Here is a 24,319-nt window from a genome sequence, read left to right on the forward strand (position 1 = left end):
CTTTGAGCTTCCCATGCTCTTTTACTGGTAGGTGTTCTTCCTTTCCCTTCTTTCATATTGATGGCCGTGTTTCTGTGTTTCTGAGTGTAGCACATCTTTAAGTATCTTTTGCAGGGCCGGACGAGTGGCCACAAAGTCTTTTAATTTCTGTTTGCTATGAAAGGTCTTTATTTCACCTTCATTCACAAATGAGAGCTTGGCAGGATATAATATTCTGGGCTGGCAATTCTTCTCTCTTAGCACCTGTGCTATGTCTCGCCATTCCCTCCTAGCCTGTAGTGTTTCTGATGAGAAGTCTGCTGTGAGTCTGATTGGAGATCCTCTGAGAGTAATCTGACCTTTCTCTCTTGCACATTTTAGGATCTTTTCTTTATGTTTCACTGTGGTAAGTTTAATTACCACGTGTCGTGGTGAGGATCTCTTTTGGTCATGTTTATTGGGGGTTCTATGAGCTTCCTGTACTAGGATGTCTCTGTCCTTCTCCAAACCTGGAAAGTTCTCTGCTAGTATCTCACTAAAAAGGCCTTCCAATCCTTTCTCTCTCTCCATGCCTTCAGGAACTCCTAGAACTCGAATGTTGTTTTTTTTAATAGTATCCTGTAGATTCCCAACAATATTTTTTAGATTTCTAATTTCCTCTTCTTTTCTTTGGTTTGACTGTATGTTTTCCTGTTCTCTATCTTCTAAGTCCGATATTCTCTCTTCTGTTCACCCATTCTGTTTTTAAGGCTTTCTAATGTGTTTGTCATTTGATCTATTGAGCTCTTCATTTCATTTTGATTTCTCTTCACTATCACACTTTCCTGTTCTACTAGTTTCTGAGTTTCATTTTGATTCCTCCTTAATATTTCATTTTCACGAGAGAGATTTTCAATCTTGTCCAATAAGGATTTCTGTAGTTCAAGGATTTGCTTTTGAAAACTTCTAAATGTTCTTATCATAAATTTTTTGAAATCCGTATCTTGCATTTCTTCTATCTCATCATCTTCATAATCTTGGTTTGGGGTGTTTTGTTTATTTGGAGGCATCATAGTGTCATCGTTGATCTTGTTCCCTCAATTTCTGTGTTTATTGCTTGGCATAGTTAATTCTTCTTGCGTCACTGTGCTTTTTTTTTTTATTTCATACTATGTCCGTGTTAAGTGGACTGCCTGCTGTTGGAGGAGCCTTGGAGGCTTGAGATGGGTGCGGCCTGAGAGCTCTGCTTGGTTCTTCCTCCCCTTCCAGCGCCGATGTGTGGACTCGGAGCCCTGGACGTCCCAAGTCTCCCCGCTGTTGTCTGTGTGGCATGCACTCCCTTTCGAGCACTGGCGCACAGACCCTGCGGCTTCCGCGGCTCGGTCCCGCGGCTCGGCTTCCGCGCGGTGGGTGACCTTGTTCTCCCAGTAGGTCCTCCGATTCACAGCCACTCGATCCAGAAGAGTTTCCTCTGCAATATTTTCCTGGTTCTTTTTTCTGAGGCTACCGTAACTCCCCTTTTATTAAACTAAATTTTCCCGGACTATAGGTGCGCAACCTCACTATTCCACCATCTTGGCTCCGCCCCCCGGTATATGGATATTTTGACATAAATTCTTCCAATTAATTAATATTGAAAATTTTCCCTTTTTTGTAGTGTTCTGTTTCTTTAATGTTTTGTAATTTTCATCATAGAGCTCTTTCACCTTCTTGGTTAAATTTATTCCAAGACAATTTTTTTTAGCTATTGTGAATGAAATTGATCTTAGAAGTTCTTTCTCATCCAAGGCATAATATGTGTATATAAAATTTATTGATTTTTATATGTTAATTTTGTATCCTGCCACTTTAGTAAACTCTTATAGTCTCTTAGATACTTGTTATATGCAAATAGGGATAATATGAGTTCCTCCTTTCCAATTCATATTCTTTTGATTTCGTTTTCTTGCCTAATGGCTCTGGCTAAAATGTCCTGGAATATATTGAAAAAAATTGTGAAAGTGGTTATCCTTGTCTGGCTCTGAAACTTATTGGAACTGCTTCCAACTTTTCCCCATTCAATAAGATGCTGGCTGTTAGTTTGTAATAAATTGCCATGATTGTGTTGAAGAACATTGTTTCTATATCCAGAATCTTACATTTTATTAAATGCTTTATCTGCATCTATTGACATAATCATATAGTTTTTGTTATTCAGTTTCTTAATGTGATATATCACATTTATTGATTTTCATATATTGAACCATCCCTGCATATCATGGATAAATCCCATGAATGATCTTTCTGATGTGTTCTTGGGTTTGATTAGCCAGTATTTTGTTGAGGATTTTTACATCTTTGTTCACCAGGGATATTGGTGTATAGTTCTCTTTCTCTGTTGTATCATTTTCTGGTTTAGTAATGAAGATGATGCTGGCCTCAGGGAGTTTGGGAGGATTCCCTCCCGTTTGGTTGTTTAGAACAGCTTGAGAAAAATTGGAATTAATTCTTCTTTAAAAATCTGTTAGAATTCAGCAGTGAAGCCTACTACTGGGCCTTTTGTGGGGAGAGTCTTTATTACTGATTCAATCTCCATCTTGGTTATTGGTCTGTTTAGGTTTTGTATATCTTCATGGCTCAATTTGGATAGATTTTTTCTTTCAAGAACTCTATTAATTTCTTCTAGATTTTCAAATTTGATGGCTTACAGCTCTTCATAGCAATCCTGAAAGGTTATTTTTATTTCTGTGGTATATGTTTTAACATCTCCTTTGTCATCTCTGATTTTATTAATTTGGGTTGTCTCCTCTTTTTTATTCAGTTAGTTGGGTCAACTGTGTATCAATTTTGTTTATTTTTTTTCAGAAAACCAGCTTTTCAATTCAATGATCTTTTGTAATTTTTTTCTTTCAATTTGGTTTATTTTTTCTCTTTTTATTTCTTTTTTCCTTCTAATTTGGAGCTTGGTTTGCTTTTCTAGGTCCTTGAGATTCATTACCAGATCATTTATTTTCTGCCTTTCCTACACTTATGTTGGCACCAGTTGCTATAAATTTGCTTATTAACACTGCTTATGCTGTATCTCATAAATTTTGATATGTTTCTTATCATCCTATTCATTTCCAGACATTTTTTGATTTTCCTTATGATTTCTATTATGATCCACTGTTCATTCAGGAGCTTGCTGTTCTGTGTCCATGTGCTTGCATAATTTCTATAGATTCTTGAGTTGTTAATTGTCATGCATGGTATGATTTCAATTTTTTTTATTTGCTGAGACATGCTTTTTGACCTAGCATGTGTTTTATCCTAGAGAAATTTATATGCATAGACAAAAAGAATGTGTATTCTGCAACTGTGGAATGAAAGGTTCTGTAGATATCAGTTGGGTCTATTTGGTCCATAGTGTGGATAAGCTCTATTGTTTCTTGAAGGAGTCAACTTTAAACTTATTTAACTTCAACTCAAATTTAAACAAAGCAGAAAATATACTTGTCATGGAGAGGCAATGCCTTTTTAAATTTCAGCTTCATTTTATCTATTTTGTTCTTGTGGCTCATTATATTGGGAACAATAAAGAATGATAATAAAATTTTTAAAAGTGGAAAATAGAGTAAGTAATTGCTTTGAATTATCACACCAATGGTAAAAAATATGGCACATACTTTTGTTTTATTAATTTGGTCACATTAATAAAATAGATATCAAATCATGTAGAATATTTAAATTTAATGAGGATACATATTCTTTATAAATTTAATCAAGGAAAAACCTCAGTGAATATAATCTACAGTAAAGAATTTTTCATGTTACTATATTATAATTTTATTAAGAAAATTAAGAAGTCATGGCTTATTTTTTGTTTTATCTTCTAAAAATAGTACCATTAATGTTTCTTGACTGTTGTGTCATCCTTGGTTTTCAAACATTGAAACTGAGAGATGCTTATTTATTTATTTATTTATTTTTGACAGGCAGAGTGGACAGTGAAAGAGAGAGACAGAGAGGAAGGTCTTCTTTTTGCCGTTGGTTCACTCTCCAATGGCCGCCGTGGCCAGCGTACTGCGGCCGGCGCATTGTGCTGATCTGAAGCCAGAAGCCAGGTGCATCTCCTGGTCTCCTGTGCGGGTAAAGGGCCCAAGGACTTGGACCATCCTCCACTGTACTCCAGGGCCATAACAGAGAGCTGGCCTAGAAGAGGGACAACTGGGACAGAATCCGGCGCCCCGACTGGGACTAGAACTCATTGTGCCAACACCGCAGGCAGAGGCTTAGCCTATTGAGCCACGGCGCTGGCCCTGAGAGATGCTTATTACAATCTCTTTTCTATGACTTTTTTTTTTTTTCAATACAAGTGCTGATAATGTTAAAAGTTGATTGGACCAACGAATGAATATATGCTTTTAATATATGACTAACATTTTTATATTCTGTACATTTTAATTTTTTTTTCTTTAGTGAGTATGCTCTGGCCATGATGAAGTCACAACAATCAAAATAATCTGCCATCATAAATGGACAATTGGAAACATACATAAAATAATTTTTGCAGACAACAGGGGTCCATGACCGGGATTCTCAGGAGGATGAAGCAAATGATGTTAGTCATATGATTACCAGATTTACTTCTACAAGAAACTTCTGGACTGTGGATTTGGGGAGAGGCTCAGTTGGAGGAGATGGTGACTGGAGCTCAAGGGGACTGAGATATCTAGAACTTGTGGGCGAAGAGTTAAGGAATAGAGGCAGCTATATACAAATGATCTCCAGAAAGACACATTTCTATATAAGGGACACAGAAGTCCTTGCTGAGTCATAGGCTGACCATGTGCAATGTACACACAGATGGGCATTTGCAGTGAACAGGGTCTGTAAGGTGAACTATTTCTAGAGCACACATATGGTGGGGTTATTTGAGATCTTTATGGTGAATAGAACAACTGCCAGAGCTCACACATTGTGTGGTAATTTGAGGTCCATTGGCCAGCATGGAGCATCTTCAATGAAAGCTTAAGGTACTCGAGGGACACAGTTACATTAAAATTAATATGGACATATTTTACTATGCAAGTAACCACCTTATCAGATATCATTATATAATTCAGGTCCTGGGTTTATGTTTGCACTTAATCTTCTAGTATGAAGCAATACTTTTTTATCTCAAATGTGTGAGATAATAGTGGGAAAGACTTCAAGATGTAAAAGAACTTTTCAGGTTTATCAGGCTGCATTAAATTATTTGAACAAACTTTTTACACAAGTTAAAAGTGGCAAAAGTTCATGCTCACATGATATGTGGTACATAAGAAGAGAATAATCATGCCAACACTCTAAATACGTGCATAAAGCTCATGAGGAAACTATGCCGAAGTAGTCAGGACCATATTCAAAGTTAAGCACTAAGTTTGTCTTAGCAAAACATTGCCCACCACATTAGGTTAATAAGAATTTGATCAATTGTCAGTTTATTTGATTATATAAAGGTACTTCAAAAAGCTAGTTTGAAAGAATGGAATTAAAAGATGATTATACTTAGGGTCAAAACGTTTTCTTGAAAATCATCCATATTCTTCCATAAAACACATTCTATACACCTTTTTAAGACCTCTTAAAAATTATATAATTATATGATATCTATAATTGTTTATATTTCAGTAGAATTATAAAAGAACTTGTTATTCAAAATGGAACATATTTCTTCATTATCGAAAATTTCAAAATGCTGCCTATATCCCATTTATATTTGCTGAAAACAAATATAACTGATGGACTTCCGAATGTCCAAATCTATTTGCACCATAAATATCTAATGAAAGCTCATTCATTTTAATTCCACATCTCAATTGATCATCAACTGATTTACTAGAGTGCTTCCTCCTTCATCTCCAAGTGAAACTTATCTAGAAAAAAAGCTATTTTGAGTGGCCGAGGTGTGCTCCAGCAGAGAGTCCAGTATCTTCGGTGCCACTGAAAATAGGGGACCGGATAATTGCTCTGCCTCCTGTGCCTAAGCATAGAAACATCATCAGAGAGCAGCTGCCTGTGAGTAACTTGGTACAGTGCATATGACTGTCTCTTAGGAATGCCGTTAATATTTCTTGGAACAGTCTGTGTGCGTTCCAGTGAGTCAAAGGGTGTCTTTATTCATAAAGCTCTTGTTCTCCGGCTTCTTGGTGAGGAGTTGATAGGTCTTGTGGGTACCCAAAATGATGCTTCTTTCCTTTGGTCCCCCAGTGCTATGCTGTTGATCTTGGGTTTGTCTTCTGTCTGCAGTCCTTTGGTATCTTCCTCCTTTGGATGTTGGTTCTCATATACTGTTTTTTTCTGAAACCACAATGGAGAACAGACCAACAAACTGACCCACTTATTTAAATTTGATATTTTTCACTATGATGATCCCTGAATCTAACCTAGTTTTCTCACTAGTTGTGCAGAGATTGCTAATTTTTCCCCAGGAGAGAGTTGTTCAGAAAATGCTCATAATACTGGGAAAATTGGCTGAAACCTAAACTTTCATACTCTTGAGGATGCAAAGCAAAGCAATGGAATGAACTAGCAAGAGTATGCATAGATTTCAAAATATTACTACACAAAATACATATTTAAATTAGCTTTAATTTCCACAAATTTTTGGAAGTATGCTGGTATATTTGTACTCTGTAAGTGGTTCCAACTTCTAGTCCATTACACAGTATTTTTTTTTTGTAAACTACAATTTTGAAATAGTGCCATTGTGGATGGTTTTTCCAGGCAAAGATGAATCAAATGGGCCAATTAACTAAAAATTCAACACAGGTGACATGGCCTGACCTACTCTATGCCATTTTCATTATTTTTGTCAATTTTTTGTTCCTCTTTTTTCATTTTCCAAAGCTTATTTTTATTTCTTTATTGTAAAATATTTCTTTGAAAAATTTCTTAATTTTCTTTCTTTACACTTGCAGAGCCTAGTAATGAGAATGCCATTGGAGATTAGAGTTGTAACTCTTAATTAAATTGTAATCATAAAGAGAAAAAGATAACAGATGGTATATTTATTTATAGGTAATATAATGTAATAAAGTTATATAATAAATATATAATATATTATAACATATATTATAATATTATATAATATAAATATACATAAAATATATAAATATAAGATATTTATATTATAAACATAAATATAAAATGATAATATTATTTATTATAGTTATATATTCATACATAATTTATACATTTTATATATTATATTTATATATAAATATATAATATAAATAAATATAAAATAATATAAATATAAGGTATTTATATTATATTTATAATATAAATATATATAAAATAGTATAAATATAAAGTTTTGATATTATAAATATAAAATAATAATATTATTTATTATAGTTATATATTTATATATATTATATATTTATCATATATGATTTTATATAATTATATATATATAATTTGATTGATTGGATGCCTCCTTTTTTCTCAGTATTGTAAAATTCTAGTGGTGTTTTATTATCTCATTTGCAGTTTGCAGCCTCATTATCATTTATCATAATCATCTGGAGAAAACATCGATGATAAATCATTCCTAATTTCCTAATTTTTTAGGTTGATTCATCAATTTCCTGCTTCCCTTGATGGTGTTTTTACACAATAATAAATGTTATACAAAGATTTTTATTTTGTCAAACCTTATTATATCTGAAATGCTGTGAGCCCAGATTTTTGAAAGAGTTTTTGGGTTTCAGAGTACTGAAGAAATACCTTTTGCTCTTACCTTTTATTATTGGCTGTCTCCCAGCACGTCCTTCTTAGACTGGGATGGCATCAAAATGAGAGGGGACATTTTGGACATTGAATAGTATATGAAAAAATACAAAAAAAGATTGTTGACAAGCAGAATCAATGGCGTTTTTCTAAGGGAAAGAACTGATTTGATTCTCATTAAGGAACTGAAGCTATTTCTTTGATTCATTATATAGTTTCTCAAATGAAGATTTTTATTACGTGACTTATTAAGGCTTCCAAAATTAATTAGGAATGATATTCAGTATGACGTAATATTCACTAAGATGTAATGAACTTTTCTTTATCAAGTATTGCATTTGTCTCATGAAAAAGCTATAGAGATTAAAGATAAGTATAAAATGGATAAAACTTAGAATATTGTATCTTTGTAAAACCCAGTTAGCATACATGTCTCAAGATGTAGAGTTCAAAATCCAAGTGTGAATATTAGGGAAAATTGAAACTAATTGTGCATTTACACAATATTATAATGTGGAAACCATTGCTTCTCAGGAGGAACCACTGAAAGATTTATACACTGTGGCAAAAGTTATGAAATTAAAAAAAGAATCTTACAAGTAGCATCCTCAAAGAATGCCATTGAGTGTGACCCATTAGATGTTCAGGATGCTTACTTAGAGATCTTGTGAAAGAACCACCTGGAAATAGCTTTTCCTGATTTTCATCAAAGTCCCTGTGAGCTCTGACCTATCTGAATTTCTACCCAGTGAAATCCATGACAGATAGAGAAAGAATTCCGCTTCAGTGTTCTGAAGAGGGGTGCTGATAGAGAGCCATTGAATCAAAACAGTGGTGGTGCTAAACTACTCAGCCAACAATGATGAGCATTGCATGTTTTAAATTTTAAGAAATAGGATGGGAGGCAAGATGGCGGAATAGGAAGGGAGCACACTGATAGTCCGGGGAGAGATAGTTTAATAAAAGTGGAGATACTGCAGGTTCAAGGAAGAGTAGGGGAGGAAACAGCAGAAGAAACTCTTCCGGAACACGTGATTCACAGCGGACCTGTGTGGAGAGCATGGGAGCCCACGGTTCGGGACACCAGCGGCAGACTCAGCACACCAGCGCTGGAACGCGAGGTGAGCCAAACCTCAATAGCCCAAGACACCGACACCGGCAGGCAAGCGGAGAGAGGAGACTAGAGGGAACGACCCCCGGGGGTGGGGGGGAAGGTTTGCCAGGCTAACTGGAAGAGAGAGAGAGAAAAAAAAAAAAAAAGGTGACTGGTACGGACATGGGTTCCTCTCTCTCCGCTCACCTCTCAAGGGCGAGCAAGACAAAGAGCAGGCGCCATCTTGGACATACGTCATAAGCAGAGTGACCTCAGGTCTGCACCAGCCCTGAGCCTAGCAGAAAAACCTGACTCTGGGCGGGGCGAATTAACAGGAGATTAGGACCTAGTAAATTTGTGGTGCTACTGAACTGAGACTGTGAAAAAAGAGACGGTGGGGGAGAGAACTCACAGAATTCACGTGAGCACTCTCCAGAGACGCTACAATTCTGTAACTTTGGCAACCCAGTGGGAGACTGAAGGAGAATTTGAGCCCACTCTGAGGGCCAAACAGATTCCCTGTGTGGTCCTTGGGAAAGAGCTTCTGATCTCTGGCTCCTGTGGGTATATCATTTGCCTGCTAACTACCTCCAACTTCATTCAGCTGTGCAGAATTACTTCCCTTTTGAATCAAAAAAAAAAAAAAGAGAGAGAGAGAGAGAGAGGTTTACCACGCCTAACCTGGGAGTGTCACCTTTGGCACACCAAACAGAGCTCTCAGGCCACACCCATCTCAAGCCCTAAGGCTCCATCAAAAACAGATAGTCCACTTAATCTAGAGTCATAGTATAACAAGAAAAAGCACCACAGTGAAGAAACCAAATATCTCCAATATGCCAAATAACAAACGCAAAAACCGAGGTAATAAAAACAAGGAAGTCACCATGACGCCCTCAAATGAAAAGGACACCCCAATTCAAGATTATGAAGATGATGACATAAAAGAAATGCAAGAAGCAGATCTCAAAAAATTGATAAGAACATTAAGAAGTTCTCAAAAACAAATCCTTGAACGACAGAAATCCTTAATGGACAAGATAGAAAACCTCTCTCGTGAAAATGAAATATTAAGGAGGAATCAAAATGAAATGAAACAACTAGTACAACAGGAAACTGTGATAGTGACTGAAGTGAAGAATTCAATAGATCAAATGAAAAGCACAATAGAGAGCCTTACAAACAGAATGGGTGAAGCAGAAGAGAGAATATCGGACTTAGAAGACAGAGAACAGGAAAGGATACAGTCAGACCAAAGAAAAGAAGAGGAAATTAGAAATCGAAAACATATTGTCGGGAATCTTCAGGATACTATTAAAAAACCCAACATTCGGGTTCTAGGAGTTCCTGAAGGCATGGAGAGGGAGAAAGGATTAGAAGGCCTTTTTAGTGAGATATTAGCAGAAAATTTCCCAGGTTTGGAGAAGGACAGAGACATCCTAGTACAGGAAGCTCACAGAAACCCTAATAAACACGACCAAAAGAGATCCTCACCACGACACATTGTAATTAAACTCTCCACAGTGAAACATAAAGAAAAGATCCTAAAATGTGCAAGAGAGAAAGGTCAGATTACTCTCAGAGGATCTCCAATTAGACTCACAGCTGACTTCTCATCAGAAACTCTACAAGCTAGGAGGGAATGGCAAGATATAGCCCAGGAACTAAGAGAGAAAAACTGCCAGCCCAGAATATTATATCCTGCAAAGCTATCATTTGTGAATGAAGGTGAAATAAAGACTTTTCATAACAAACAGAAATTGAAAGAATTTGTTGCCACTCGTCCAGCCCTGCAAAAGATGCTTAAAGATGTGTTACACACAGAAACACAGAAACACGGTCATCAATATGAAAGAAGGTAAAGGAAGGAAACCAAGGAAGGAAAGCTCACAGCAAAAGATCACAGGGAATTCAAAGCATATATTAGAACTTATCTTTGGCAATGGCAGGGCAAAGTTACCACTTATCATTAGTCACATTGAACGTGAATGGCCTGAACTGTCCAGTTAAAAGACACCGATTGGCTGATTGGGTTAAGGAACAAAACCCATCTATTTGCTGCTTACAAGAAACACATCTTTCCAACAAAGATCCATACGGACTGAAAGTGAAAGGCTGGAAAAAGATATACCATGCCAACAGAAATGAAAAAAGAGCAGGCGTAGCCATCTTAATATCAGACAACATAAACTTTACCACAAAAACTGTTAAGAGAGACAAAGAGGGACACTACATAATGATTAAGGGATCAATTCAACAGGCAGATATAACAATTATCAATGTATATGCACCTAACTACAGGGCACTGGTTTATCTAAAAGATTTGTTAACGGACTTAAAGGGTGACTTAGACCCCAATACAATAGTACTGGGGGACTTCAATACTCCACTCTCAGAAATAGACAGATCAATAGGACAGAAGATCAACAAGGATACAGTAGATTTAAACGACACTATAGCCCAAATGGATCTAACAGATATATACAGAACTTTCAATCCTACAGCTAAAGATTTTACATTCTTCTCAGCAGTACATGGAACCTTCTCTAGGATTGACCACATACTAAGCCATAAAGCAAGTCTCAGCAAATTCAAAAGAATTAGAATCATACCATGCAGCTTCTCAGACCATAAAGGAATGAAGTTGGAAATTAGCAACTCAGGAATCCCTAGAGCATACACAAACACATGGAGATTGAACAACATGCTCCTGAATGAACAATGGGTCATAGAAGAAATCAAAAGAGAAATCAAAAACTTTCTGGAAGTAAATGAGGATAACAGCACAACATACGAAAACTTATGGGACACAGCAAAAAGCAGTGTTAAGAGGAAAGTTTATATCAATAGGTGCCTACATCAAGAAATTGGAAAGGCACCAACTAGATGAGCTTTCAATTCACCTCAAGGATCTAGAAAACCTACAGCAAACCAGACCCAAATCTAGTAGGAGAAGAGAAATAATTAAAATCAGAGAAGAAATCAACAGGATTGAATCAAGAAAAACATTCCAAAAATCAGCCAAAGGAGGAGCTGGTTTTTTGAAAAAATAAACAAAATTGACACCCCATTGGCCCAACTAACTAAAAAAAGAAGAGAAAAGACCCAAATCAATAAAATCAGAGATGAAAAAGGAAATGTAACAACAGACACCACAGAAATAAAAAGAATCATCAGAAATTACTACAAGGACTTGTATGCCAGCAAACAGGGAAACCTATCAGAAATGGATAGATTCCTGGACACATGCAACCTACCTAAATTGAACCAGGAAGACATCGAAAACCTAAACAGACCCATAACTGAGACAGAAATTGAAACAGAAATAAAGGCCCTCCCAACAAAGAAAAGCCCAGGACCAGATGGATTCACTGCTGAATTCTACCAGACATTTAAAGAACTAACTCCAATTCCTCTCAAACTATTCAGAACAATCGAAGAAGAGGGAATCCTCCCAAATTCTTTCTATGAAGCCAGCATCACCTTAATTCCTAAGCCAGAAAAAGATGCAGCACTGAAAGAGAATTACAGACCAATATCCCTGATGAACATAGATGCAAAAATCCTCAATAAAATTCTTGCCAATAGAATGCAACAACACATCAGAAAGATCATCCACCCAGACCAAGTGGGATTTATACCTGGTATGCAGGGATGGTTTAATGTGCACAAGACAAGCAATATGATACACCACATTAACAGACTGCAGAAGAAAAAACATATGATTATCTCAATAGATGCCGAGAAAGCATTTGATAAAATACAACACCCTTTCATGATGAAAACTCTAAGCAAACTGGGTTTGGAAGGAACATTCCTCAATACAATCAAAGCAATCTATGAAAAACCCATGGCCAACATCCTATTGAATGGGGAATAGTTGGAAGCATTTCCACTGAGATCTGGTACCAGACAGGGATGCCCACTCTCACCACTGCTATTCAATATAGTTCTGGAGGTTCTAGCCAGAGCTATTAGGCAAGAAAAAGAAATTAAAGGGATACAAATTGGGAAGGAAGAACTCAAACTATCCCTCTTTGCAGATGACATGATTCTTTATTTAGGGGTCCCAAAGAACTCTACTAAGAGACTATTGGAACTCATAGAAGATTTTGGCAAAGTAGCAGGGTATAAAATCAATGCACAAAAATCAACAGCCTTTGTATACACAGACAATGCCATGGCTGAGGAAGAACTTCTAAGATCAATCCCATTCACAATAGCTACAAAAACAATCAAATACCTTGGAATAAACTTAACCAAGGACGTTAAAGATCTCTACGATGAAAATTACAAAACCTTAAAGAAAGAAATAGAAGAGGATACCAAGAAATGGAAAAATCTTCCATGCTCATGGATTGGAAGAATCAATATCATCAAAATGTCCATTCCCCCAAAAGCAATTTATAAATTCAATGCAATACCAATCAAACTACCAAAGACCTTCTTCTAAGATCTGGAAAAAATGGTGCTGAAATTTATATGGAGACACAAGAGACCTCGAATAGCTAAAGCATCTTGTACAACAAAAACAAAGCTGGAGGCATGACAATACCAGATTTTAGGACATACTATAGGGTAGTTGTTATCAAAACAGCATGGTACTGGTATAGAAACAGATGGATAGACCAATGGAACAGAATTGAAACACCAGAAATCAACCCAAACATCTACAGCCAACTTATATTTGATCAAGGATCTAAAACCAATTCCTGGAGAAAGGACAGTCTATTCAATAAATGGTGCTGGGAAAATTGGATTTCCACGTGCAGAATCATGAAGCAAGACCCCTACCTTTCACCTTACACAAAAATCCACTCAACATGGATTAAAGACCTAAATCTACGACCTGACACCATCAAGTTACTAGAGAACATTGGAGAAACCCTTCAAGACAATGACACAGGCAAAGAATTTCTGGAAAAGACCCGGGAGGCACAGGCAGTCAAAGCCAAAATCAACTATTGGGATTGCATCAAATTGAGAAGTTTCTGTACTCCAAAAGAAACAGTCAGGAGAGTGAAGAGACAACCGACAGAATGGGAAAAAATATTTGCAAACTATGCAACAGATAAAGGGTTAATAACCAGAATCTGCAAAGAGATCAAGAAACTCCACAAAAACAAAACCAACAACCCACTTAAGAGATGGGCCAAGGACCTCAATAGACATTTTTCAAAAGAGGAAATCCAAATGGCCAACAGGCACATGAAAAAATGTTCAAGGTCATTAGCAATCAGGGAAATGCAAATCAAAACCACAATGAGGTTTCACCTCACCCCGGTTAGAATGGCTCACATGCAGAAATCTACCAACAACAGATGCTGGCGAGGATGTGGGGAAAAAGGGACACTAACCCACTGTTGGTGGGAATGCAAACTGGTTAAGCCACTATGGAAGTCAGTCTGGAGATTCCTCAGAAACCTGAAGATAACCCTACCGTTTGACCCAGCCATCCCACTCCTTGGAATTTACCCAAAGGAATTTAAATTGGCAAACAAAAAAGCGGTCTGCACCCTAATGTTTATTGCAGCTCATTTCACAATAGCTAAGACCTGGTACCAACCTAAATGCCCATCAACGGTAAACTGGATAAAGAAATTATGGGATATGTACTCTTTAGAATACTATACCGCAGTAAGAAACAATGAAATCCAGTCATTTGCAACAAAATGGAGGAATCTGGAACACATCATGCTGAGTGAAGTAAGCCAGTCCCAAAGGGACAACTACCATATGTTCTCCCTGATCGGTGACAACTGACTGAACACCAAAAAGGAGACCACCTGAAGTGAAATGGACACTATGGGAAACGGTGACTTGATCAGCATAGCCCTGACTGTTAATGAACAACTTAATACATTATCCCTCTTAGTAGTTTTTTTGTCTGTTCTACTTAATATGACTGGTTTAATTCTGTAATTAATACACAGTTATTCTTAAGTGTTGAAAATTAACTGAAATGTGATCCCTGTTAAACATAAGAGTGGGAATAAGAGAGGGAAGAGATGTATAATTTGGGACATGCTCAAGCTGACTTGCCCCAAATGGTAGAGTTAGAAACATACCAGGGGATTCCAATTAATCCCATCAAGGTGGCATGTACCAATGCCATCTCACTATTCCAAGTGATCAATTTCAGTTCACAATTGATCATAATGAAAGGACTAAGAGTCAAAGGGAGCACATAAACAAGTCTAGTACCTGCTAACACTAACCGATAGAATAAATAAAGGGGAGAGTGATCCAACATGGGAAGTGAGATACTCAGCAGACTCATAGAATGGCAGATGTCCTAAATAGCACTCTGGCCTCAGAATCAGCCCTAAAGGCACTCGGATCTGGCTGAAAAGCCCATGAGAGTATTTCAGGCATGGAAAGCCAAGACACTCTGGCAAAAGATCTCTGTGAGTGAGATCCCAGTGGAAAGAACAGGTCTTCAAAGAGGGAGGTGCCTTTCTCTGAAGGGAGGAGAGAACCTCCACTTTGACTATGACCTTGTCTAAACAAGATAAGAGTCGGAGAACTCAAGGGGCTTCCATAGCCTTGGAAACTCATGACTGGAGCATAGGGAGACTACTGATGCCATAGACAGGTGTGTCAATTGGTAAAGTCAACAACAGGAGTCACTGTGCACTTACTCCTCATGTAGGATCTCTGTCCTTAATGTGCTGTGTATTGAGATTTAATGCTATAATGAGTACTCAAACAATATATTTCACTTTGTGTTTCTATGGGGGTGCAAACTGTTGAAATCTTTACTTAATGTATACTAAACTGATCCTCTGTAAAAAAAAAAAAAAAAAAAAAAAAAAAAAGAAATTATCAACTCCCAACTTGACTCTCACTGGGATTAAACATGACAATAGGTCTGATCTGATTTCATCATCATTTAAAAAAAATCATCTATTATTTTTCACTTTATGTTTCTGTGTGGGAGCAAACTGTTGAAATCCTTACTTAATGTATACTAAGCTAATCTTCTGTATATGAAGATAATTGAAAATGAATCTTGACGTGAATGGAAGGGGAGAGGGAGTGGGAAAGGGGGGGGGGGTTGTGGGTGGGAGGGACGGTATGGGGGAGAAGCCATTGTAATCCATAAATCGTACTTTGGAAATTTATATTCATTAAATAAAAGTTAAAAAAAAATTTAAGAAATATACCAAAGGGATAAATTAACCAAATATGTTTGTTGTTTTTAAATGTAAGCGATATATGACAGAGATAAATGAAAAAGCCAAAATTAAATTAGAAAATTCAAAAAAATAAACTCGCATAGATCAACTCAATGTAAATATTGCTAATTTTTAAAAAATATTTCTTTCTAGTCTTCTAGCATTTTTCTGTTATTTTAGAGAAACCTTAACCTCAGTATAATACACAAAAATTATTAGTATATTTTAGAGTAGTGTCTACCAACAATGATGGGATGCTTTAACTAGAATGAATCCAGAATACTTAGGGCCTGTACTAATTAGACTACAGGAACATATTTCTTTTTTGTAGGGAAATTCCATCTTTATTGTATAAGTGATTTAAATTTTCCTACAGTTAATATTCTGTTATCTATACTAATGGAGATTCACGGCTGTCTCATTCAGACAGTCTGCCCCTTTGACCCCACTGGACTTGCATCTAACCTGTCTGGAGATGTTTCTTACCCGGGAGGATCCTCACTGGCACTATGTTTTTGTATACGGTTCAAAATAAGGAGAAAGGAATCATTACTGAAACTGTGTATTAGGTGAAACATGTTTAGGAGCAAGGCAGGAAGTTCAAGGTCAGAGAAATATGATGACAAACGTGCTTGGCAGTTGAACTCAGATCGATTATATCATCAGAGCTTAAATTTTGGAAAGACTGGAAATGCTCTTCACTTGCAGGATGAGTCATGATAGAAATTTAAATGAGAAATGAACTGAAAGGTGGAGGTTTTCATTTGCTTCCAAGCTTTATGGTTCTGAAATTCAAATGGAAAGAGATTAAAGCGAATTTTACCTGAATTTCTATTTTGAAAATAAACGTGTTCCAATGTGACTCAGATTACAGAACAATTTGAGCACAACACAAATTTGGTTTGTGCAGGATTTCATCTGCAGGAAGCACTAGATGAACCAGACAGCTACTCAGATGAATCCAATGCCGTAGATAAATGTGAAATGCAGTATGTACACACATCAAACATCCACCAGCTACCTTATTTATTGCAAATATTTTGAGTCATACCCACCCACATCTAGAGTTAGGAATTTCTATTGATTTTAGATAACACCCCTCCGCTATTTCACCAAAATTCATGATCTATAGTCCTTTGAACACTCACTTCCCATCTTTTTCCAGGTAGAGTATCATATTTGCTATAATATTTATATATTCTTAACAGTTTAATATGTAAAATTGCATGACTAAGTTTATTATTTTCATATATATATCACAATACCTTTGAGTGTTATGCTCCTAATACCATTTTTCCTTGTACCTCCCAAAGTTTTATTACTGAGTTTGCAGCAAACAGAAATACTTAGAATTGCATGCCATGTTATAACACAATGGATTATTTTTTTAAGATTTGTTTATTTATTTGAAAGTCAGAGTTACACAGAGAGAGAAGGAGAGGCAGAGAGAGAGAGAGAGAGGACTTCCATCTGCTGGTTCACTCCCCAAATAGCCGTGATGGCAGGAGCTGTGCCAATCTGAAGCCAGAAGCCCTTAGCTTCCTCTGGGTCTTCCCATTGGAGCTCAGGGACCCAAGGACTTGGGCCATCTTCTAGTACTTTCTCAGGCCATAGCAGAGAGTTAGATCAGAAGTGGAGTAGCCGGGAATCAAACCAGTATCTATATGGAATGCTGGCCCTGTAGGCAGTGGCTTTACCCACTACTCAAGAGCACCAGCCCCTAAAATGCTTTATTTTATGCTGAGGATATATATATCAGTATAAGAAAACTCATATATTATTTGTTAAATTTAATATAGTAAAATTTTTGAAACTAAATATAAATTGATAAAGAGTAATATGTAGCAAGGTTTGTTGTTAAATTTAGAATCCCAATTATATATTTTAATATTTTGAATGATTAGGAAAAATGTTGAAAGTAATTATTTTTGCAGTGAACTAATAAATACATATTAATGTCTACAAAATCATATCTATGTTACTACCAGAATGTCTCAGTCATATATTTAATTCACTTAATATGGATTTTGCTTTATATTTTAAAATTAAAAGTCAATTTGTCTAAAGAAGGATAGATCATGTCATTTATTATACTGGTCAAATATTTGTAGAGTGATGATGTTGAAAAATGAAACAATACAAGGAATAATAATAAATACAAGGGAAGTAGAACCTGAAAACTTCGGGTAATTCCCCAAATGAATTGATTTGGATTTAGTTATGGTCAGTATCTCTAACATGCTTTACAGAATGTTAAACACGGCAATGTTTTCACGATTAATCAAGAGACAATCAAAGTTGATCAAGTTAAAAGTTATTAATTCATAATGCGTACTTCAGTACCTCATCAAATTTTTCTTATTGGAAGTAAATTAGATTTGATAGGCAAGTTTTATTAGATGGCTCAGATGATCTAATTAGTATTTATTTTGTGGATTTTTCCAACTTTTATTTATTTTTTAAAGCATTTATTATTTCTTCGAAAGGCGGAGTTCCGGGGGGGGGGGTTGGTGAGAGAGAGAGAGGGGAAGGAAGGAAGGAAGCAAGGAAGGAAGGAAGGAAGGGAAGAGGGAAGGAAGGAAGGAAGGGAGGAAGGGAGGGAGGAAGAGACCTTCCATTCACTGGTTCGCTCTCCAAAGGACATAACAAAAGCTGAACCAGAAACTTTATCTGGGTCTCCCACATAGATGCCAGGGTCCAAAATACTTGGGCCATCTTCTATTGCTTTCCTAGGCACCTTAGCAGGGTGCCAGGTTGGAAGTGGGTTAGCCAGGACTAGAACTGGTCCCCATATGAGATGCTGGTGTTAAAGGTGGCAGTTTAATCTGGTGCACCACAATGACAGTCCCAAAAGTAGATACCTTTAAAAATTATCCTCTGTACTTTGCTTATCAACTTTAAATTGCTTTTGATAATTGATAATACTGTATTGTTAGCCATTAATAGTTATATTTTGAAAGATATTATTGATCATCTCCATCCAAAAACCATCAGCAACCCTTCTACAAAGTTGAGTTAATTGACTGTTTTCAATGAGGGAGACAATATTCTACGTGGAACAGTGTGGTGTCTCAGTAATAGGATAGAAGTAACAGAATTTGACCTTGTATTAGGTGGTTTGAGGAATCATTCAGGTATTAGCAATTTCACTCAGAGTTTCATGGTATTAAAAATGGAAAAAAACTTCACAATTGAATTATTAATATTCTTATCTAGAAGGCAGAAGAAATAAAACTAAATACAAAGTGTTGACAGTAGTTATTCAGTTAGCTAGGCGATGGGCATATTTGATGAGTTTTGTGTTTGGTTTGGTGTTATCTTATTTGGTGTGGCTGCTTCGTGAAACTGTCTATAACCAACAGAAAGCCAGACCAGCTTCTATGTGATAGTTTTGCAGAACTGACTTCTTGAAATCTCAGTATATGAACATCACCCCACGTCTATTGACTTATGTTTGCTTTATATGTTTTATCCATGATGTTATTTTATTGACTATTTTAACTTTTTATGGATTGCTGATTTTGTTGTTATTTAGAGTCTGCCATGGTTTGTATACACCTGGAGTGTGTTCCCCAAATGCTTGTGAGCTCATCTTTCAGAGGAGAAGCCCAGAAGAAGGTGATTAAGTTCCTGGGTATGCTGCACTCAAAAGAGATTAATGTAGTCTTTGCCTGGACCCTGGTTAGTTTCAATGAGCAGGATGGTAAAAAATGTGTAAGTCTGGACCTCCAAATCTCTTTGGCTTCTTGTACCCCATGTAATCTCCCACATGCACATTCTCTGGCACAGTCTTGCACCATTCTCTCACTTGCACTCTCACCATTTTGGCGCTTCCACTGTGCTGTGACTTAGCATGGAGGCTCTCACAGTACATGCCAGCTCCATATTCGTGAACTTCCAGCATTGTGAGCTGAATAAATCTCTTTACAGAGCTTCAGCTGCCTTTTTTTTTCTTTTTTTTTTGACAGGCAGAGTGGACAGTGAGAGAGAGAGAGACAGAGAGAAAGGTCTTCCTTTGCCGTTGGTTCACCCTCCAAGGGCCCCTGCAGCTGGCGCACCACGCTGATCCGATGGCAGGAGCCAGGTGCTTCTCCTGGTCTCCCATGGGGTGCAGGGCCCAAGCACTTGGGCCATCCTCCACTGCACTCCCTGGCCACAGCAGAGAGCTGGCCTGGAAGAGGGGCAACCGGGACAGAATCCGGTGCCCCGACCGGGACTAGAACCCAGTGTGCCGGTGCCGCAAGGCGGAGGATTAGCCTAGTGAGCCGCGGCGCTGGCCGCTTCAGCTGCTTTTTAAGAGCAATGCAAAGTGTGCTAAAAGAGGTCCCATCTTGATTTAAGTACATTTTGCCTACTATAGTATCTGACAGGCAATTCAGACATAATTTTCTTTTGTTTAGTGTTTCTGTGTATAATGGTTGCTACAGTATTTTCTCCTTTACTTTAAACATTCTTTTTTTTTTTAAATGTTTATTTTCTGGAACTTCATAAAGCTGACTTCTAACTTCTGCTTTTTTCTTTGTAAATTAGCTTATTGTGTAATATTTACTTTGATGAATGGTACATTTGGATTTCTTCCTGCCATGTCATTTATATTTTTAATTTCCATGCTGCTACTAGATATCTATTGATACATAATAAACTATTAAAATGAGCATCTTAAAACAATATGTGCTATTTATCTCACAATATAGCCAGAGTGTTTGTACCCTCTCAAGTTGATATGTTGAAATCCTGACCCTTCCAGGTGATGTTATTAGGAGATGGGGCCTTTGGGAATTGATGAGCTCAGAAGTATAGAGTTCTCATGAGAATAATCAATAAAAGTGACCTCAGAAAGCTGTCTTAGCCTTGAATTTGTAAGGATACATCAAAATGGAACATCCTATGAAGAAATGAGTACTCATCAAACACCAAACCTCCTGGTGCCTTGATCTTGGTTTTCCAAGCTTCCAGAATTGTCAAAAGTAAATTTCTTTCCTTTTTCCCTTTTAGTTTTATTTCTGATTAACATATAATTACACGTATTTATGAGGTTCATTGCAGTATTTTCTACATTTATGAGGGTTCTCCAAAAGTTTCATTGAAAGAGTATTGTATGAAGAAAGCTATGTATTGCTTTCAAAAATGTTGGGACCAAAATAAACATCTTTTAATTCTACTTCCATGAACTTTTTGAAGTGCCCTTGTATACAGAATGGGATTTTTAAAGTAATTACTATATCTAGCACTAAATATTTATCATTTGTTTATACTGAGAATACTAAACATCCTCTATTCCAGATATTTTGAAATACACAATACATTATTTTTAAGTATGATTATCATATTGTTCCATAGAACAACAGATCTTGATCCTCATAAATAACTTTACCATTGCGTATGTTGAATAACTTCTACCACTGTCCACCAATTCTCAGCCTTCTCCATCCTCTGGAAACTGATGTTCTACCCTCAGCCTCCATGGATCAACCTTTATTAGAATCCAAATACGAGTGAGATCATGCAGTATTTGTCTTTCTGCATATGATTGACTTCATCTAACAATGTACCCAATGTTCATCTATGCTTTTGCAAATGAAATGATTTCATCTTTTTTTTTGCAGATGAGAAGTAGTCTATTGTGTGTATATTCACCACATTTTCTTTATTCATCTGTTAACAGAATTTTTTTTAAAGATTTATTTATTTATTTGAAAGAAAGAGTTACAGAGAGAGAAAGAGAGAAGTCTTCTATCAACTGATTCATTCCCCAAATGGCCACAACAGCAGAGCTGAGCCAATCTGAAGCTGGGGCTCCCAAGTGGGTGCAGGGGTCCAAGGACTTGGGGCATCTTCTACTGCTTTCCCAGGCCATTGCAAAGAGCTGGACTGGAAGTGGAGAGCTGGGTCTTGAACCGGTGCCCATACAAAATGCCAGCACTGAAGATGGCAGCTTTATCTTCTATGCCAGAGCACTAGCCCCTGTTAACAGACATTTAAATTTACTCCATGGCCCAACCTATTGTGAATAAGACTTGTAATAAACATGTGTCCATAGACACACTGCTTTCATTTCCTTTGATACATACTCAGCAGAGAGATTTCTGGATTTTAAGCAATTTTAAGGATGTTAAGTAATTTTATGCTAAGAATTTTGGCAGCTTATTTGAGTTGAGTTGCACATATTTCTTCAGAAACATGTTTAGAAAAATGTCATGGAAAGAAAAAATTTAATAGTCCTAAATGTATTTAAGAAGTTAAATTTCAAAAACTCCCCACTTGAGATACTTATGAATTACTTACAAAATAATAATTGATAATAAAAGTCTAAATAGTTTCACTAATGAATTCTACTAAACGTTTAAAGATGGCTTAAGAACAATAATATTTTTTTAAAAATACTGAAGGGTCATATGCTCCCCCAATTTATGTAAGGAGTTCAACATAATCATATCAAAATCTAGTGAGTACTAAAGAATTATAGGACCAAAATCCTAATTAATAAGGTGAAAATTTCTTTACTAAATGCATAGTAAATTGGATCATATAAAGTAAAAATAATAATTGAATCATTATAACTTTCTTCTATGTTTTCTTTTTTTATGTACTATACTTTTGAGAAATGTACTTTGACATATTCTTAGGAGAGTAGTTATCACTCTTTGATTTCTAATATAGAACTCCATTAAATACTTGGTGTTGGGCTTGTCTGGTGATGAAAAATTCCTTCAGTTTTTGTTGTCATGGAAAATCTTTATATTTCCTTCAGTTTGTAAGGATAATATTGTAGCATATAGTAATAATAACTGGAACTTTTTTTAAGCTTTGCATATTTCATTACAATCTCTTGTTCTGTAAGGTTTCAAATAAAATGTCTGCCAATAATCTAAAGAGGATTCCCTTGTAAGCGACTTAACTCTATTCTCTTGTTTTTAGAATTTTCTTTGTTTATTACTTTTGAAAGCTTGACTATAATACTACTTGGAGAAGTTTTTTTTTCAAATATAAAAAGAATCCCATCATCTTTCTTGGACTTGGATAGTCCTATGTTTCACAAAATCTAGAAAGTCTTCAACAATTTTTCACTGAATAGGTTTTCTATGCCTTACCCCCACCCAGCCCTCCCCAATCTTTCTCTTTCTGTAATACTTTTTATGCAGTAATTTATTTATTGGTCTCAAATGCTTTATTTGCTCTTTTAAATTTCTCTTTTTGTGAGGGCAGGGTGACCATGGTGGTGTCTAGGTTGTTGGGTTGTATCAAAACATCCATCTTCTACCTAAGACATTATTTTTCTCTTCCTGCACATTTCAGCTATTGAGGCTCTCAACCATACTTTTTTTAAAAATTTATTTGACAGATAGAATTACAGTGAGACAGTGAAAGAGAGAGACAGAAAGAAAGGTCTTCCTTCCATTGTTTCACTCCCCAAATGGCCGCAATGGACAAAGCTGTGCCAATCCAAAGCCAGGAGCCAGGTGCTTCTCCCTGGTCTACCACGCAGTTGCAGGGGCACAAGCACCTGGGCCATCCTCCACTGCTTTTCCAGGCCACAACAGAGAGCTGGACTGGAAGAGGATAACCGAGACTAAAACCGGTGCCCATGTGGGATGCTGGCACCGCAGGCCGAGGATTAACCTCATTTCTTACATTCTTTAACTCCAAGTTTTTTAATTAGCTCTTTTTTATTATCTTTATCTCTTTGCTGAATCTCTCATTCAAATCATGATTTATCTTTTAAATTTTATTGAATTGTGTCTGTATTCCCTTGTTTGTATCTCTAATTTTTTTGAAGTCATGCTTTTGAATATTGTCAAGCAATTTGTCAATTTCCATTTCATTGTTGACTGTTGCTAGAGATTTATTGTGTTCCCTTGTAGACATATTTTTCTAAATGCTTCTTGAGTCTCTATGTTGTTTTCTGAGCAACTGGCAGATCAGTTGTTTCTACCAATTTTATAGGGTAGCCTTACGGTAAAAGACTTTCTGATGATGATGTGGACTAGAGTGTCAATTGAACATACTGTTTTTGGCTTTGGTTCCAGCTCGACACTCTAGTGTAATCCTGTAGTTTCCTGTGGTTCCAGATGCTGAAATCAAGGTTACTGGTGTCTATGGATCTCAGCGTCGCATGCTGCAGGGATTGTGAGCTTGTACAATCAGCTGGAATAAAGCTCCTGTAGATCGGGTTGCTTCTATGCAGCTCTGGGCATAATGCACCATCTTTGAGTGTAAGATAACCCAAATTTTCTGTTGGTCATTTGCAAATGTGCCCAGATGACTGTGGAGTAGTATATCCAATAGCATTGTGGGATGCTTCTCAGGGTCTGAAAACTGTGCAATGGCCAGGACACACCAGTATACACAGAGGGGA

The sequence above is a fragment of the Oryctolagus cuniculus genome, chromosome 5 (assembly GCF_964237555.1).
Source record: "Oryctolagus cuniculus chromosome 5, mOryCun1.1, whole genome shotgun sequence".
Taxonomy (NCBI): Eukaryota; Metazoa; Chordata; class Mammalia; order Lagomorpha; family Leporidae; genus Oryctolagus; species Oryctolagus cuniculus.